Source organism: Ischnura elegans, chromosome 3 (assembly GCF_921293095.1).
Source record: "Ischnura elegans chromosome 3, ioIscEleg1.1, whole genome shotgun sequence".
In the NCBI taxonomy this organism is placed as follows: Eukaryota; Metazoa; Arthropoda; class Insecta; order Odonata; family Coenagrionidae; genus Ischnura; species Ischnura elegans.
In genome coordinates, this window is record NC_060248.1 from 78,557,907 (window position 1) to 78,574,575 (window position 16,669).

General features: G+C 38.8%; 1 protein-coding gene and 1 non-coding gene across 2 annotated transcripts in view; both read left to right on the forward strand.

The window, feature by feature from the left end:
• LOC124156050 (protein neuralized) overlaps positions 1-16,669 on the forward strand; it is a 567,572-nt gene that overhangs the window by 64,963 nt on the left and 485,940 nt on the right. The gene's annotated exons all lie outside the window — the stretch shown is intronic.
• On the forward strand, positions 6,402-6,483 carry Trnas-gcu. Its single transcript has one exon. It is a non-coding gene; the product is annotated as a tRNA-Ser (tRNA).

The following is a 16,669-nucleotide window of genomic DNA, read 5'->3' on the forward strand; positions in this document are numbered from 1 at the left end:
TGCGCGTCGGATGACAACACATTTAGAGGCCGTTTTGGAGATACTCGTTTGTTATACTCGTGGGTTCGATCCTTAAGACTCCCTCCAGTTGAGGCGGTATCTCGTCGTTCAAACCGTCACATGTGTGAAATAATATCTGACGCTTTTCCAGCGAATAATATTGGTAAAAATTTCTTGGGTTTCACACCGGGTGAATCTCTCCTCCCAAAGTTTCGACGAGTTTCATTACCTTCAGGGATCCAGGAATCCAATCCAATGTGTTGGATTTTTTGGATTCCTGAAGACAATGAGCGAGTCACTCGTCGAAACGTTGGGGAGAGAAATGGTAAACATGACCCGGTTGACATCCGAGAGAAATTTGCCCGCATCAAATGCATGTTGAACATTTTTTCCTCTGAATTAAATTCATTTTAGGATCATCTAGTCGGTATTTATAGAGGACGTGATGGCCGTAAGAAAATTAGACGTGATGTGCCTTTAATTGTTTATATAATTGTTAGCCCAATCGTTAAGGTGCTCTTCCATCATCTATGAAAAATATGTGCGTCAATGATAGTAACTTTAATGTGAAAATAGTAATTTTCATGTGGGAGAGACTACTTTTAGCCCTTCTGTCCTGGTATTTCTTTACGAAAGTCATCATAATTTCGTCCGCAGTAAATTATCACAACCCATTCAGCTATTATCATTGAAATATCAACATCAATGTAACCTTTAAATGAGAAATATTAAAAATATTGGAACTTTGGAAGTTGTTTTCTAATCATGGATACCAATGACTTCCATGTAAATTAAGCCTGAGACTCTTACTTCAACTTTTAGTTTCAAGTAATCTTAATGATGTTTTCCAACGTATACAATGCCCCAGATAAACCGCAGGAATTTTGGAAATAGTTCTTTGATTTCTTGACGATATAGGGACCGTTCCGTTCCCCTGTTTCGCAGTACTGTGAGACAGCAAGAGGGCAAGGGCAAGACCCCCACACTCCTATCCCCTCACCTCCCCCTTCCCCAACGCCACAAACTCACTAACCAATTCCCCGGAACTCACGCACACACACACTTCACAGCATTTTGACTTTGTGCGGAGTGCAGGCCCCGGGCTTAGCTGGAGCCGCAAAAGTGGCGGTGGGGAGGGTCTCCCCCTACTCCTTCAGAAGCGCCACGGTAGAGGAAAGGGGAATAAGACCAGGGCGCTGAGGAAATACGCCGAGTGGTGAATTAATGTTTAATTTGCTCGCAAATCCTCCTCCTACTCCTGTGCTCCTGGTTCGAGGGCATTAGGTCGGGGCTCTAAGCTTGCTAGGTTGGCTCCTGCTTCTTCAACGTTCTCCCCTCTATATTTCCCTTGCTAAAAGGGTGTCGAGAAGGCGGTTGGGTGTGGCGGAGAGGGATGGGAGAGAGTTTCTGGGAAATAGGTAAGTTATTTCGTGAGAGGAGGACGTGTACTGGAGTGTCGGGCGATATTATAATCCCCAGAATGGTCTTGCATGTTGGTATACGGGTGCATTTCTAGTGAACCGTATGACCATAGAGAATTAAGGCAACTTGGCTGCGGCGTATAATTTTGTTATTCGTTTTGAGGAATTTACGCCGATAAAAAATGTAAATGCCATTTTATTCAATGTCAGACCATCCAGAATATTATGATCTCCGGCTAAATGTGGCAATTTAATTCTACTTTTATACTTTAATTTTTACACATGAGTCACGGATTTACCCAAAATTTTCTTTCTGGAATTTATTTTATGTGCTAGCCACTGGGTGTGCTATTACTTTTTTGTCGCCATGTCGGATTCTCGGCATGAATTTTCAATAAGATTTTTAAATGAGTAGGTACATAAGCTCCATGACTAGTAACCGGTTACCGAATTACCTTCCTAGGATTTCGGTATAAGTATGCAAAAAAATAATCAAACTCACAATACGCAGCTGGCCATTTCAAAATTTTCAATGAAAAACCGTAAAGCTCTTCTTTGTGAAACAGCCGTAAGAGGTCGCATTTTACCCCTCGAAAGGTCTTTCTTCGCGACGCATAACTTGTTTGAAATGTATATAATCATATAATATCTTTGAAGAAATTTTCGTTAAATCCTTTTCAACATTGGCCTGTATTTCAAATAAAAGAATGTCTTAGTTTTTTAAAATCATTTTGAATTTTTATATACTAGAAAATGTTAGCAACAATCTCTCCTATTAACCCCTATAATTTTAGGTGTGGTGGCCTAAGATTTAAACAAGTAATTTCTCACGAAAAAAGACAAAATAAGGGCGGGTGAAAAGAAATGATGCGTCAAGGACAAGAAATGTTGATGTATATTGTCACCAAATTCTGACTCTTAACAATAAATATGTCATGAGAAAGAAATGTGAGGCATTAATTATTGAACGGCCCTCGTATATGTGATGTTTTTGACGAGGAAGAGGTTTGATGAAGGAGATATGAGGATGAAGGAAGAGTAGGAAACTAAGGGGTCGAAATTTTGGAGCCATGGAATGACCTTATGGGTCATAGGGATGTAGCCGCAAGTCCTATGGGTGGCTCAAGTGCGTTAAAATTAATTTATGCCCAGCTTTATAACGACCGAGGGAATCCTGCAGTCAAACACGTAGGTCATATCTGAGAGAGGAATTTGGTTTGGCAGAAGTACTGTCCGAAGGGTCGGCAGTTTCGTAATAGATAATTCAATCCTTCCCTGCTCCCTTCCAATTCTCATCCTGCGCCGACCAACCAGCCAAACCAAATACCTTCGCGAAGTCGAACCATAATTGTCCCCTTCCCAGCCTACTAAGGTCTCAGCCGGACGAGCAAACAATCGTTTTCCTCACCGTGTCTCAAATATATGTAGGTATGTAACTATTTGCCAAAGAAAGCTCGATAGAAAGGTACGTATTTTGTCACCATTAATAACTCCTCGATGCAAATTCGTGATTCATCGCATGAAAATAACTTGTTTCAGAATCGAACGAAATCTGAATGACTTTGTAATTAGCGCGGTCCGGTTTGTTTGCAATCAAATCGCTAATTACCTCGCGATGCGATTCAATTAAAAGTTAACGATCGCGCGGGAGGAACAGAACAAACAATCACCTATTCCAAAACAGGAAGATTTAAAAGTCTGTGCAGGGCGGGGAGGCGACCAAGCAACAAGCAGGATTGAGCACATGTTTCCATGAATGCAGAAAGATTCTCACCTCCCCGCGACCGATTTTGGCATTTGACTTCATTGCAGGACACAGGGGCATATATATACCAGTGGATGGCGCGTATTCCCCAATGAAATGCGAAGATATGTGTTTGTTTTCTAGGCTCTTTACCGCCCGTCGCGTTGACTTATGATGATACTTCCTAACCTTCTACTAGTACTAGGTATCGTATTTACTCATTAATTTTATGATTTCATATTTATATAAGTAACGATAGAATATAATGAAATGATTTTATTAAATACTTTATACCACATCTAGCATTGATCCTTCAAATTATATTTTATTTTTCCTTGGCCAAAAGTAGAAAAAATGGATTTGTTAAAAAAACTGTGCTAGTGGCAACGAAAACGTCGCAAAAGGGATGGCAGAGTTAGAATAATAGTGATAGATGTAATGCTGTGCTGTATCAAAAATTGGAGGATAATAATGAAGGCTGTTTAAATTGTTTACCCTTCTGTTAACTTAGGTCTTTCATTGATAAAGAATTCAATACATTCACAAAATTTACTGTGTGTACTTAGCAAACATTTTTGCGAGGACTACTATCCCTTCAAAGTGTGTTCAAACTGTTTTTTTTTTTCGTGTCGTGCGTGGCTGAAATTTTTATAGGAAATGATTGCGTTATATCTCAGCTGCTTTTCTAGTCGCTTTCTAGTTGATGACGCCTGTTCCGTTCATTAGCGTTTATTTTTCAACATGTGGCTCTTGAAATTTTTCGTGACTTGTGCTTTTTGGTGTGAGGAATTCAGCGAGCGGAAAGGCTTTTATTAAGCTCATTCGTATTTGTGTTTTCGATAGAAATCTGGGTATTTACAGAAGATCTCAATATGGACTCTCTTGCCTGGATGTTTAAATTCATTTTTCTGGTTCAGATTACTCCTATAATGCAATTACTTTAGTGAGTTGCTGCTAATAATTTTATTATGACGTAGATGCTTTTTTGCCTTGGATGCCTCAACGGAGGAGGTTCTTTTGCCTATCACAGTATTTATATTGCCTATCTATCTATATGAAGGCTATATTGCCTGTCACACATAATCAATTTCACTTCGCTAGCCTATCAGGGAATAAGTACATGATTAGCTTTTAAGAGTGCTGACTGAATTTTACACAGTAAATGAATTTTAATACTTCCTTTTACCACGTTCCTGCTTCATTAAACTCTAAACCCTTGGAGCATTGACGTGTCGTAAAAAATATTTAAAATGTATTAGTTATTTTATCAATTTATTTACTAGAACGGAATTTTATTACATAAATTATTTATTAGAAAAATCGTGATTTATATTTTAAATAACTAGTGCGTCCGATCGTAAAGTTGACGTGAACGTGTGAACCACCTTTCAACCGTAGTCGAGAAATACATTCGTGAGGGCCACTGCCCCGGCCTAGTTTCTTCCCGTTCAAAACCCTCTTTTCTCTTCCCTCCCCCTTCAAACCCTCGGCCCAACCCTTTAATCTGTGTCCTGTCCTGCTCGAAATCCAAAGCTCGCTTTTCGTACTTCTTTTTTTTCTTCTCTCGTCCTTCGAGGAGGAGAAGAAGAAGAGCACGGCTGCCGTCACCGAAGGGTCTTTACTCCCATCCTCCCACTTCATTCGCTCGCCGAATCGAACTCCAACCCTCTCTCCCTCTTCTCGGTCGGTTGTTCATTGCGAGAGCATGAATGGTACGCCCAGGACTTGGGCCCGGATAGTCATCTTCGCGCACTGCTCCACAACCGAAAGGTCTCGCGCCAACACCACCACACATTCTTCTTTGCCGTCATCTGTGTACTTACTTCATACTTCTCCTGCGACTACCCAAGGCAAGAGAGAGTGCCTCATATAATGGTCGTAGATGCTCATTTTTTAATCATTCTTCCCATCGTCGTTCCTCGTCGGGATGGATAGGGAGACGGAGAATAGGGTGAGGTTGATGATGACGGTGAAAAAGATGAAATTTTCAAATGTATTTTTTCCTCCTGCATCCCATTCCACTTTCTTTTCATCCCCTCCATTATTGCTCTTCTTTCTCTTCCATGAACTATATTCTCGGACGAATTATATAACCCGGAATTGCGGTGTTATGGTGTTCTATTTACCGGGAGAGGAGTAAAATACACAAATAAATACTTAATGATTAGGTAAATTATCACCTTATGGCCCATGTAATGATTAGGGGACATGAAAATTTATTTGATTTATGAACAGCAAAATATTACTGAACTACAGTAAATTTAGAGGTCAATTAACAAAAAATATTTTTATTTTCAAGACTGCACGTGAGAAAAGTTTGCAGATTGAGTACTTTTGCCCTTTCACTTTTTTTTTTGAGGAGGCCGCTTAAAAATTGCACCCGAAAAATGAGTGTGAGGGAAGTTATTATGGAAAAAGTCACGAAATCATGTTCTATTTACTATCCTGTGTGCCAATATCTATAATTCGCGTCATCGTAGACCGGAATTAGTTGTGTCAAAACCCGAAAGAAAAGCTTGCGCATAAATTCAGGTATAATGGGAATTTAGAGTTCGTCGTTTTGTATGAAATCCCGGCACTCTGTATTCACGCGAACCATTGCTCGCAACCCACACTCTTCTCTCTGTGCGAGTGCTTTGTCGACTACAATTTTTTTCTTTTCCCTCCAAAGAGGTCCCTGCTCCCTCCGCAGGCAGGTTGATTACACCAGTTGCGCAATTTTCCCTTCCACTTTTAAAATTGCGTATCACTTGATCGATCGTCTTTTTGAGGAGAACGAAATATTCGCGTCCGTGGTTTGAGGCGTGTTTTTATGCCTCTCCCAACGTACTTTTTTTTTTTTAAAGATTGTTATGAATCGATATCTTTTTTTTTCCTTCGCCCTCGGGTTTCGCTCGAGCATTGCCATTGGAAAGTACTACATACGTACACATGGCCATTGTTTTCTTGGAAGTTTGTTGACCCAGTTATCGGCTTTGCTTCGGGAAGCTCTAAGAAAAGACAGAATTGAACCCTCGGTCTCAACTCGCGAGCATGTGTTTTCAACTGAATGATTGCGATTATTCCTCATCGTTCCTCGATTTCGAATTCCTTTCTCTGGATTCGTACCTGAAAAGGAGCTTCAAGGATTATTTTGGGTTATTTTATTGAAATTAAATGTGGCACTGTGCATCGAAAATGCACGTTGTCGATTGTTCACATTTTAATAGTAAATTGTTATGAAAATAACCATATGTGACGAGGTGGCCGTGTGGTAAAGGCCTTGGACTGCTAATCCAATGTACTCTGCACGCGTGGGTTCGAATCCCATCCTCGTCGAATCTTTGCCAGGGTAAAGTCCCAGAACTAATAACCTAGAGGTCACGGGTTTGAATCCCGCCTGGGTGGTTTGACCACCATCCAGGGTATGGATGTATGTGATTGTAAAACAAGTTAATTGTAAGAGATGACTGTATAGTCCTAAATTTGCTTGTGAAATAAATACGACATTATTATTATTATTATGCTGGGAACTAGTGATGAAAAAATCGATTCGATTAATATCACAAATCGAGTTTTTATGGGAAAGAACGAGGAAATCGAGATCGAGCGTGATCTTCGAGTTTCGATCCAAACTCGATTTTTCAACTTTGACCACTTCTTTTGATATCAGCAGCATCACTACCGGCCGGCCTATGATAACGTCATCCGACCCGAGTGAAAAACGTTTAAGGCCAGTAAAATTGGAAAGGCACGCTCTCGATCATCAACAAAGAGTCTCAATGAGTTGATCTTTCTTTAAAATATTATTGAATCGAGTGGCTGCAAGTGGAAATCCAAAACTTTAATTTGCTTGCATTCTTAAATTTTTAGTAGTTATAATTCTAGTATTTATTCGAATTTTTTGTTTTGCAACTGCTCAATTGTGCATTTTGTGCGTTTTAAAATGAATAATAAACATATTTTTGTACAGACTTTTATTTTCAAATAATCGTTGATTTTTTCAATCATTCGATCTTTTGGTTCAAATATCGATTTTTGTTGAAAAGTCAAGGAGGTCATTTCAATTAAAAACCAATTGAACGAATAATCGATTTCGACCGACATATTTCCATCACTATTCAGAATACCTTACTTGAGGAAAGAGTTTATGAGAAAAATGATTAGCGGTAACTACGTACGACAGATGCCTTTGTTCCCGGTTTAATTATTTTTGATTTTGGATTTAATATGTAGAGTGCTGAATACAATAGTTTGTACATTTAATATTCTTACGGCTTAAATAAAAATGTAATTTGCTTATTAATTGTTTTTTGGAAAAAACTAAGGTGTCATAATTTTTTACTTCAAGTAAACACACGAAGAAGTTATGAAATATCATTATTTATAAATTACTTTATCTATTTATAATTTTAATTATTTATATATTAATATAAATTACTTTATAATTAATTCTTACTATTACAGAAAATTTAGTTTGAACTTAACTATTTATTATTCTTTAATGTAGGATAATAAAACATGCACTCTATACTTCAAAGGATATGTTTTTAACACATAAAATGCATCTCTAGTTTCTGAAAAACATTATATTTACTTTAATTCTGCATCAGCTGGATTTGTAGCATCCTCTCATTACTATATTTAACCGTAGCGGTAAAGCGCGTCGTTATGGAAAGTGTTATTGAAACGAATAGAACGAAACTATTTGGCTTGAAGAAGTAAGAATTTTTCGTAATTAATTCCACAAAATGCTTTCGAACCAGTTCACATTAAGGATCAAAAGAGAATGGTAAAGCTGATCATTAAAAAGTATCGTGGCCTCGCAGAATCCCATGCCATACGCTTTTCCTTCCATGAGTCATGGAAACGATGCATCTCTCTTTTCCTCAAATTCATATTGAAGTAAAGCGTTGTCCCCCTGCTGATAATATTAACGGCAACCCTCGACAAAGTCCCTCGTAATAACTTTGGCTTATCGGAGTAAGCATTTTTATCGGTCGATTGGATGACTTCTCGCGTCACTCGAGAAATGAAACACCTGTGGAGAGGCGCCCAGCCGTGTGGAGTGAGATGTATGCCAGACGTCGCGACGCGTCTGACTCGTCGTGGGTACAGTCATTGTTTGAACGGAAGGATAGTAAAACGTTGAGCACGTGCGGTTGTTTCATTGCGAGGCAGATGATTACTTGTATAAAGGGAGAACGAGGTCAGAATAGTGGTTGGAGGGGATGTTTATCTTCCACTCTTTCCAACTAAATTTGATGAAAACTGTCGTGGAAGATGAAAATGGGACTGTAATAAAGGAGTCGTGAATTAAACCCTCATATTATTTCTATTATACCATGAGTTCGTGTTATTTATAACTCTCTGAAGGTTCTATGGATATTTTTCCGCTTAAGTTTCCAAAGTTGTTTGAATTCTCTGGTATTCATGACCCACACGATAATCGTAATTGATAATAATGTACTTACAATTTGAGCGGAAGTGAAGGAGAAAAACGGATTGCGTAACAGGTATTTCCGCATGAATCCCTGATATTTTCTGTTAAGATTCTTTGCATATTTTTTATTTTACTTTTTCAGGCCATTATGAAATTATAACATATATGGGCTGTCTTTGGTACAGTGTCTGAATAGTTTTTAACTATTTAAAAAGTTTTTTTGCTGATGGAATCAGCTGAAAAACCTGTTTCCTTAAGGTAACCAGAGTGCGTTGTACTTTTTCGCAGTTTTGGCCGAAGAAGGACCTCAGGCACGACCCAGAAGAAAGGAAAAAGAAACCTAAAGGCAAAAGAAACCCAATTTATGGTACTAATTTTGGACTGGGAGCGGTAGAAATAGAAGTTATCTCTAATTTATTCATGCATAACATGCTTTACTTAGGAATTTTTCTTCGAATGGCCGAGTCAAACCCTCGAGTATATATATCGTCCACTACGGAGCAACCGCACTGCGTGTCGAGGCGAGAAAGGGAGATGCCGAGATCGAAGGGAGTCATGACCGAGGATGAAAAGTTAGTTCTCCCCTTCCCACGGAAACCACGCAAGTGAGCAGGGATGTGTTCATGGCAGGGGTATGGATGTTCCCTTTAAAAATGAGTGAGAGAGAGGTCGCGGGAGGTTAAGGAGTCGTTTTGAGCGGACAGGGAGGAGGGGTGGCTCTGGAGGTGGCAAACGGAGGGTGACCATAGTGTGAGTGTAATGGCTCGCCCGGGCATTGGTTTTAAGGAGTCCAGCGGCCAACCGAGGACGTCAGTGGTGGGGAGAAATCGGACATTCCCTGATTTGAGAAGGGTAGGGTTGCAGTCAACGCACTCTCTCTCTGTGCGGCCGTCCGCTGTTGCGGGGTGGAAGGGATGTTCCGGACGTTTTCGATGAAACTTTAAGAGCTCGAGCACGAAAGAGAAATAATAATAATAAAAAGCTTAATTTGATTTTCAAAAACTTTATTTTTATTTTATTGAAATAAATGAAAATATATTACTATTTTCAAGTACAATTATTAGGAATTAAGCATCTCAGTGGAAATTGTCCGTTTTTGTTACCATAATTTTATATTAGTAGAAGATGGCATATTACTTACATTTACAATTTACACACTTATATTTCAAATTTACGATTGTCTTCATCAAGCCACCTTTTCTCGTAATGTGGCCGATTAAGTTGTCATGCCATCCTCTTAGAGTATTCGAGAGGCTTATTATTTTTACCCTCTGTCGATGACTTTCTCATTGATGACTTAGTGGACCCATTTTATTTCTTCGTCATTCTTTTAGGGCACCACATTTCAAATGATTTCACCCATGACTTCTTTGCTAAAGCCTACGTTCTGCTCCGCTGTCATTGAGAAATATGGTCCAAATGCAGGATTAGTGGAATTGATTTTTTCTTTTCCGCTTGTATTTTCTTAAAGTACGGATAGAACACCTATTTCTTGAAATTTCCGAGTGATTTTTCTACCCTCTCCATCTGGCTACATTCTTTTATTCAACCAGTTCGGTGGTCGCTTCATTCTGGTTTAGTTGTGCTTCCATGGATGGCTTTCTTCTATTTCGTAAATCAAAACTTCGATGCATAGAATTTGGAAAATTAAATGCTTCCATTTTTTAAGAAACACTTTGAATCGGTATGACCTGACCATGGAACCATTTTATTTTTACCAACAAATCATGACTTTAATGTCAATGTAAATGCACAAATAACCCACGAAGGATAAATCCATGAATAACTCATTGAACCAGTCTCCTCGATTTGGGACGGGAATTAAAGGTCCCATAGCGTAGATAGCTCAGTAGGACGGTTGAAACTAGTGCTGAACTATAATTTTTCACCTTTTTTCGTAAGTGGATAAGTCAATGGACCACTGATTATGCATTTCGTAGTTATGCATGAAAACTTGAAGTTTAGTGAATGTATTCATTAATTACAGGCATGCAAATTATATTGGGTTGTAAAATGCTGCTTTTTGGAGAATAAAATGCAGAATTTAGAATAAGTATATTTTTCTCGGTTACTGCGCGAGATGCCGGTTGAAGACGTAGGGGCTTTTGTCTTTACCGAGACATTGGCGGAATATGAGCACCCTACTCCCGTAATTCTTGTGAAAATAGAAAAAAGGCATATTATTATGGTGACTCTCCGACTGTTTTCTATGTCGCCCACTCAGTGTACGGTATGTAGGGAACTCATTCGTTCTAAATTTTCGAAGGGGATGCCCGATAATAACAGCATCGCGTGAGAGGTATTGCATACTACCAATGCGTTGCGTAAATTGCAGTTTTGTCCAAATTTTCTCGTCCAACTTACCTGTGCTGATAGTTAGTAATACTAATCAAATTATTAAAAGTCATGACCAAGCAAAATTTATTTTATTCATTTAATGTGTTTAATTGATACCTAGTGAGAAGCCTAAGAGAGAGTTTATGGGTCAGATTATTATTATTAATATCTTGTATGATGTTAGGCACGATGTGGTGGAAGTTCGTAATGTTATTAAAATGAGACATTGCAAAATTTCCACTTACAGTTTTATTCTTACATAACGCGTTATGGGTCAGAGTTAACGACTTCATTGCGGCCTGATATTGCATGTTAACCAGAAGTCAAGCCATGACGGACGCCGTGTAAGAGAAAAAATAAGGACGAAGAAAATAGTAGAAGAATGAAAGAGGGATAGGGTGACTCTCTTAGTAATGACATGAAGGGTGGGAAGAGACGGCTCGACAAAAGGTCTCATGAAGCGTTTCTATGGTTAGCAATGGAGACAATGGGCTGAGATGCGTGGAGGGAATGAAGAAAGAATTAACGAAATTATATATATGAAAATATTCTCTCGCAAAAAAATTGGCGTTCTTAATCGCTTCCCTTTATTCTTGAAATAAAAAAACAGGAAGGAATAGCCTTATTTACAAAAAAGTACGAATTCTTGCTCCACTCACACACTTAGTCTTCCTCCTTCCATCTTTTTTCTTATTTTTTTTAACATAAAAGAAAATTCCTCTGAAGGCGAACGCCGGCTCTTCCGTGAGAGGGTCAAATGGTACCGCGAGGGAGAATTTTTTTTGCAATTTCTCATATTTTTTTGTTCTCTGGGGAGTTCAAATCCTTGGTGGTCGGCGGTACTTTCGCTTTGATGTCTCCCCTCTCGCTATTGTTCTCTCATTTTCTTCTAGGTATGCATAATATTCCTGTTTAACAGGGGGGAATAGGGATGTTGAATAATGAGTGTTTCCCTTCAACCTCGCGCCGTCGGGGAATGCATTGCAGAAAAGAGGGGTGGGCAAATAGGGAATGCTTTTTCTCCACCTGCCTCCTCCCTGGCGTCATAATGGATTTCTTGTAGCTCATCTCCTATCCCAGCGTGAATATTCTTTAAAATTCGAAGAAATATTTCGTCGAAAAATGTCATTTTTTGTTGATATCCCTTTTTTACTGGAATTTTTTTAAAATATTGGTATGTGCATATTTTTCTAGATTCTTTGCGTTCCAATGCGCCTTTAATTATTCAAATTATTAGTAGCCTAAAACATTATCGGTATTCTTATAAAATTTACATTGGAGGTTTCGTTTTATATACTGAGCCGCTTCTTGTACATCCGCAATGAATATCTAAATTTTATAGTTACTTCTAATATGAGGAATAAATATTCCAATATAAATATTTGGGGAAGAAATGGTGAAACTTTTGTCATTTGTCTAAATATGATGCATCTGAAAATATTTATCCTTGATTGTGAGGTGTAAAAGTGAGGTGTTATTGTAAATTTCTTTCCGTTTTGCTCAGGTAAATAAATTTTGTGGGATTTCGAGGCTAATTTATATTTTTAATTGACTGAAAGAGTTGTGAGAGATTTAGTCAAAGTTGGATATTTTTTCAGTTCGTAGTCATTAAAACTGCTAAATCTGATTTCTTTATCATATATCAATATTTGATCTTATTCTGTAACGTCCTGAACATACCTGTTTAAAAATGTCATCAGTTTTGGTGAACTTGTCCTATGCTTCAAGGTCATCGTTTCCATGTAATTCAGATTCAGTTCCGTAGCTGTAACATGGGTATGAGCTCTTCGGCCTTGAATACGGAATAGAATGTGAGAATGCTCCAATAGCCGTAGAGTGTAATTTTATAATGCTACGTACTAATTACGCATAATTTGCTTAACTATGGTTTAAGTTTCAATTTACAGCCTCAATTTAACCCTTAAACGGATGCAGTCGCACATATCGAACATGCTATGACATTTTTGACATTCCTACCAAGCACCAATTAAGAAAAAGTTGTGAAAAACAAATCAATAATAACTTGTAAATAAAATCTAATGACCCACTATCTAGACAACGCTTTCAAGTAGTCAACATTTTACAAATACAAAAATTGCCTCTTTTATTCTTCTATTCACCTCGTTAGGTTAACCAATAAGGTATAAAAAAGAAATGTTTTATCATGTTAAGCCGTTACGCTGACTCATATTGTTAGGTGTAGGTATGCTGTACAAGCCGCACTCACCCGAGTGACCTAGTACCCCCACAGAATCCTCTGATCCTAATTTTACGCAAATATGCCTCCATATTCTTTATTAAAATGGAAAACTGGAAACTTAGGAAAAGGTATAGGTGCGTTAATAGATTTTGATCACAAATAGTACCCATCATCTCTTATTACTTACACATAGTGTAGCCTAGCTTTTAATCATCACTTGCCACGTGTCCAATAAACTCATCCTGATCGGAGTGCAAGTTTTATTCTTCGTAACTTGCTAGAAATGTAGTATGCACTAAAAATTGATAGCTATGATAGTTCTCGAGGATTTAGGATCGATTAGTCCTAATATTAATTATTTTCTCTGCAGTCAATATGAAAATGTGAGGGTCGTTAGGAAAAGTGCGCATAGGGGAAGCTGGCTCCGCCTTTCCTGGAATTAGGATGACAAGATGGATTTATAGCGAGGTCTTAATGATCAGCGTCTCGCGTAATTTGTCATAGAGTCGGCCGATGCCTTGACATGTTGGTGATGGAGTTGAATGATTAATGGACGGGTAATTTTTTTCCCTCAGTGGTGTAGGGATGCCGAATGCGTATTCACTACGCCCTTCCACCACGTCAATCCGCAATAGCAGTCTTTACGGAATTTGTTGCGAAAATGTTGGTTACAGCAGGTAATACCTTCCGACAACGCTAATGTATAAAGATTTTCTATTATTCAGAGCGCCATTCATTTTATTCACGAGTTTCGAAGAGTAAATGTTGAATTGGGACCTCCTCGGTCCTTCAATAAGATGAAGGAAGCTTTTTCGTTAAATATCTTTAGTGCTTTGCTTGAACGCTGGTATTTTTTCCACTATTTGTTGCATGTGAATCATTTTGACATCGGCGCAAGAGAAGCTGGTTAATCAGGACGTGAACGACTCTCGCGGGAGCGTTCGGCTCACGTTTGAAGTTCCCCGTGCCGCACTTCATGACCCGCACGTCGTGAGGGCCACGAGCTCATAAGATTGCTAAAATTGTATTAAAGGGAAGACCAGCTTAAGAAATGACATGTGGCACATTTATTGAGGCCCATTAGTAGTGCCTACGCTTCTCAATCAATTCTGCCTAATAGGTTCCATGTTAATACTCCTAACAAAAACTGTCACGTTTAAATTTTCAGAAAAAATAATTGATTCAGAGGTTCATTTGCTCCAATACCTTCCCCTAAAAAGTTAATTTTCTCTCAGCTTTAGTCTCAAATGTTGGCTAAAGGTGCTCAGAAAGCTAAGTCAGATGCATACATCATAAGCTAAGTTAGCTAAGCTAAGTCAGATGCATACATGTATACATAGCGTTTGTTAAAATATTATAAAAACCTTCTCTCCTCAAAAGAAATGCCATATTTTCTCGTGGAAATTCATTATTTGGACGTTTTTGTTTGTAGAGAGATTCCACAATTGATTTCCAGTTATCTGAAAAGCACTGAAAAGTGAATTATGATGTTTGCCTCCCACTGAGGTAGAGTGTCGTCGCCCTAGATTCCAGCTCCGCAGATGTAATTACGCTAGAGTGATCGAGGCAAACGGAATTTCGATTTTTCCCCCAATGGTCCAACCTACGTGGAAGACTTCATTTTATCCCCGTACACCCAAATCTGATTCTAATCGAGCCGAGCAGTCGCTGGGATTTATGTCACCTTTCATTCTACGTGCACTCAGTCGATTGTCAGGGAAAACTGTCCTGATCTCTGCAAGATAACAAAACTTTCCATTCCCTCCGTGGCGTCTTTTGTGTGGGCGTGGTTTTTATCTATTTGAGTGTAATCTGAAGTACTGGTGAGGCTATTAGTTTCCTTATTTTTGAAGTCACTCAGCTCGGCCCAAAGGATGATATTCTAGAGCTTCGCGGTTTGTTTCATCTGCATCTACGATTAAACGTGCGAGCCACCACTAGGGCGTGTGGCATGGGGTGATTCCATACCAGGCATGCATCAGTGCAGCATTCATCCTAGCTTTGATAAAAAAACACCAAAAATAATGTGCTCAAACATTCTACTTTTTGGGTAAAAAGAGGAAGTCCTCTCAAATGCAGTGAGTCATTAAATAATTTATTTATATGAATAATTAATGTATTTATGCTTCCTCGGATTAAAACCGTCGAGAATAGTTGAAATAAGTGAATATCGACACCATTTAAATTATTTTCAAGCACTATCAAATGCAAGTCGGTACTGAGATTTTAATTTATGGTAGGCTTACGTACTTCATCCTGACCCGTATAAGGTCTCCCAGGATATATTTAATCGGAGATAAATCAAGAGTAATATTCAGCGGACCCTAGGCCATGTCCCTGGAGGTGTGGAATTCTCCACGGAGGGACTTAAAACTCCGCGATTCCAAAATGTTCTCCCGTCCATAGCAGGGTTGGGATGAGATGTACGGCGTAGGTCAGAGGCGAGGACGTAAAGTGGATTCCATCGTTTCACTTTTATTCTCAGATCCACCCCGCAAGGGAGCAAACACCTAATTGGATCGTAAATCTCGGAGTATCCCAGAAAAGTATTTCTCCCTCATCGGTCCCTCGAACTCTCATTTTGGCTCCGTTCCATTGCCTTTCTTACCCTTTGACCCCACCGCGGTCGCCACGCTTCCGTACCTATAAATCGTTTACAACAGAAACCCCACAACCTACGTTTTTTTTTCGATTTTGCCTTTTTGGTATATTTTGAATCAAAATTTTTAAGTACTTCGTTTGGTGCAAAAACTGCGCAACTGCGACTATTCTAAAAACTATTCTAGACTGAGCATCAAATTCTTCGTTCATTTCAGAAACCCCTAAATTGCAGGAGTAAGTAAAATTATTCTTGATTACCCTAAAATTTACAAATTGTTGGTTATTGCATTGCTGTGATAAACGATTCAACTTTATTTTCTTGTTACCCTATATATGCATCTACGAGGTACAGTGCAGGACACGCAAGGGCACTGGTTGATTCCGCACTTTGCATGCAACACTCATCGTTGCCTTGATCGGAAACACGCTCGTTCGGTGGGCACAGGTCAAGCACTAAGAACAACGACGTGCTATCAGAACATAAAATAGGAAAGTGAAAAGGACACGAACATGCTACCATGCTAGAAAAAATACTAGTTAGTAAAGTTAGCGAGTTAATGATTCATGCATGATTTATAACATCCATGTTTACTCACGTTTGTTGCGTTTACCTCCCCTTATCTCCTACTAACCTACATTCCTCATCCAAATATTATGATGAAATCATTACAGTTGTGGTTGATTTACTCGCTAAGGGAGAACCTCTCATTTTGGGAAGGAATCGTCTAACAGATAGTAAACGGCAATGAACCACGCGAGACCGAGGAAGAGATGAGAAGCAAGTGACGTCATAAATTTATGTGCCGGGTTAAGGTTTGCTTCAAACGCGTCGTTTCAGGGAATCCTTTAGCTCCGGGAAATACAATTGGGCTAAAATCGAGAAAAGTAGGAAAATTATACGACGTTTTTATTTTTAGGCACGTGAAACTTGGCAGCAGTATTGA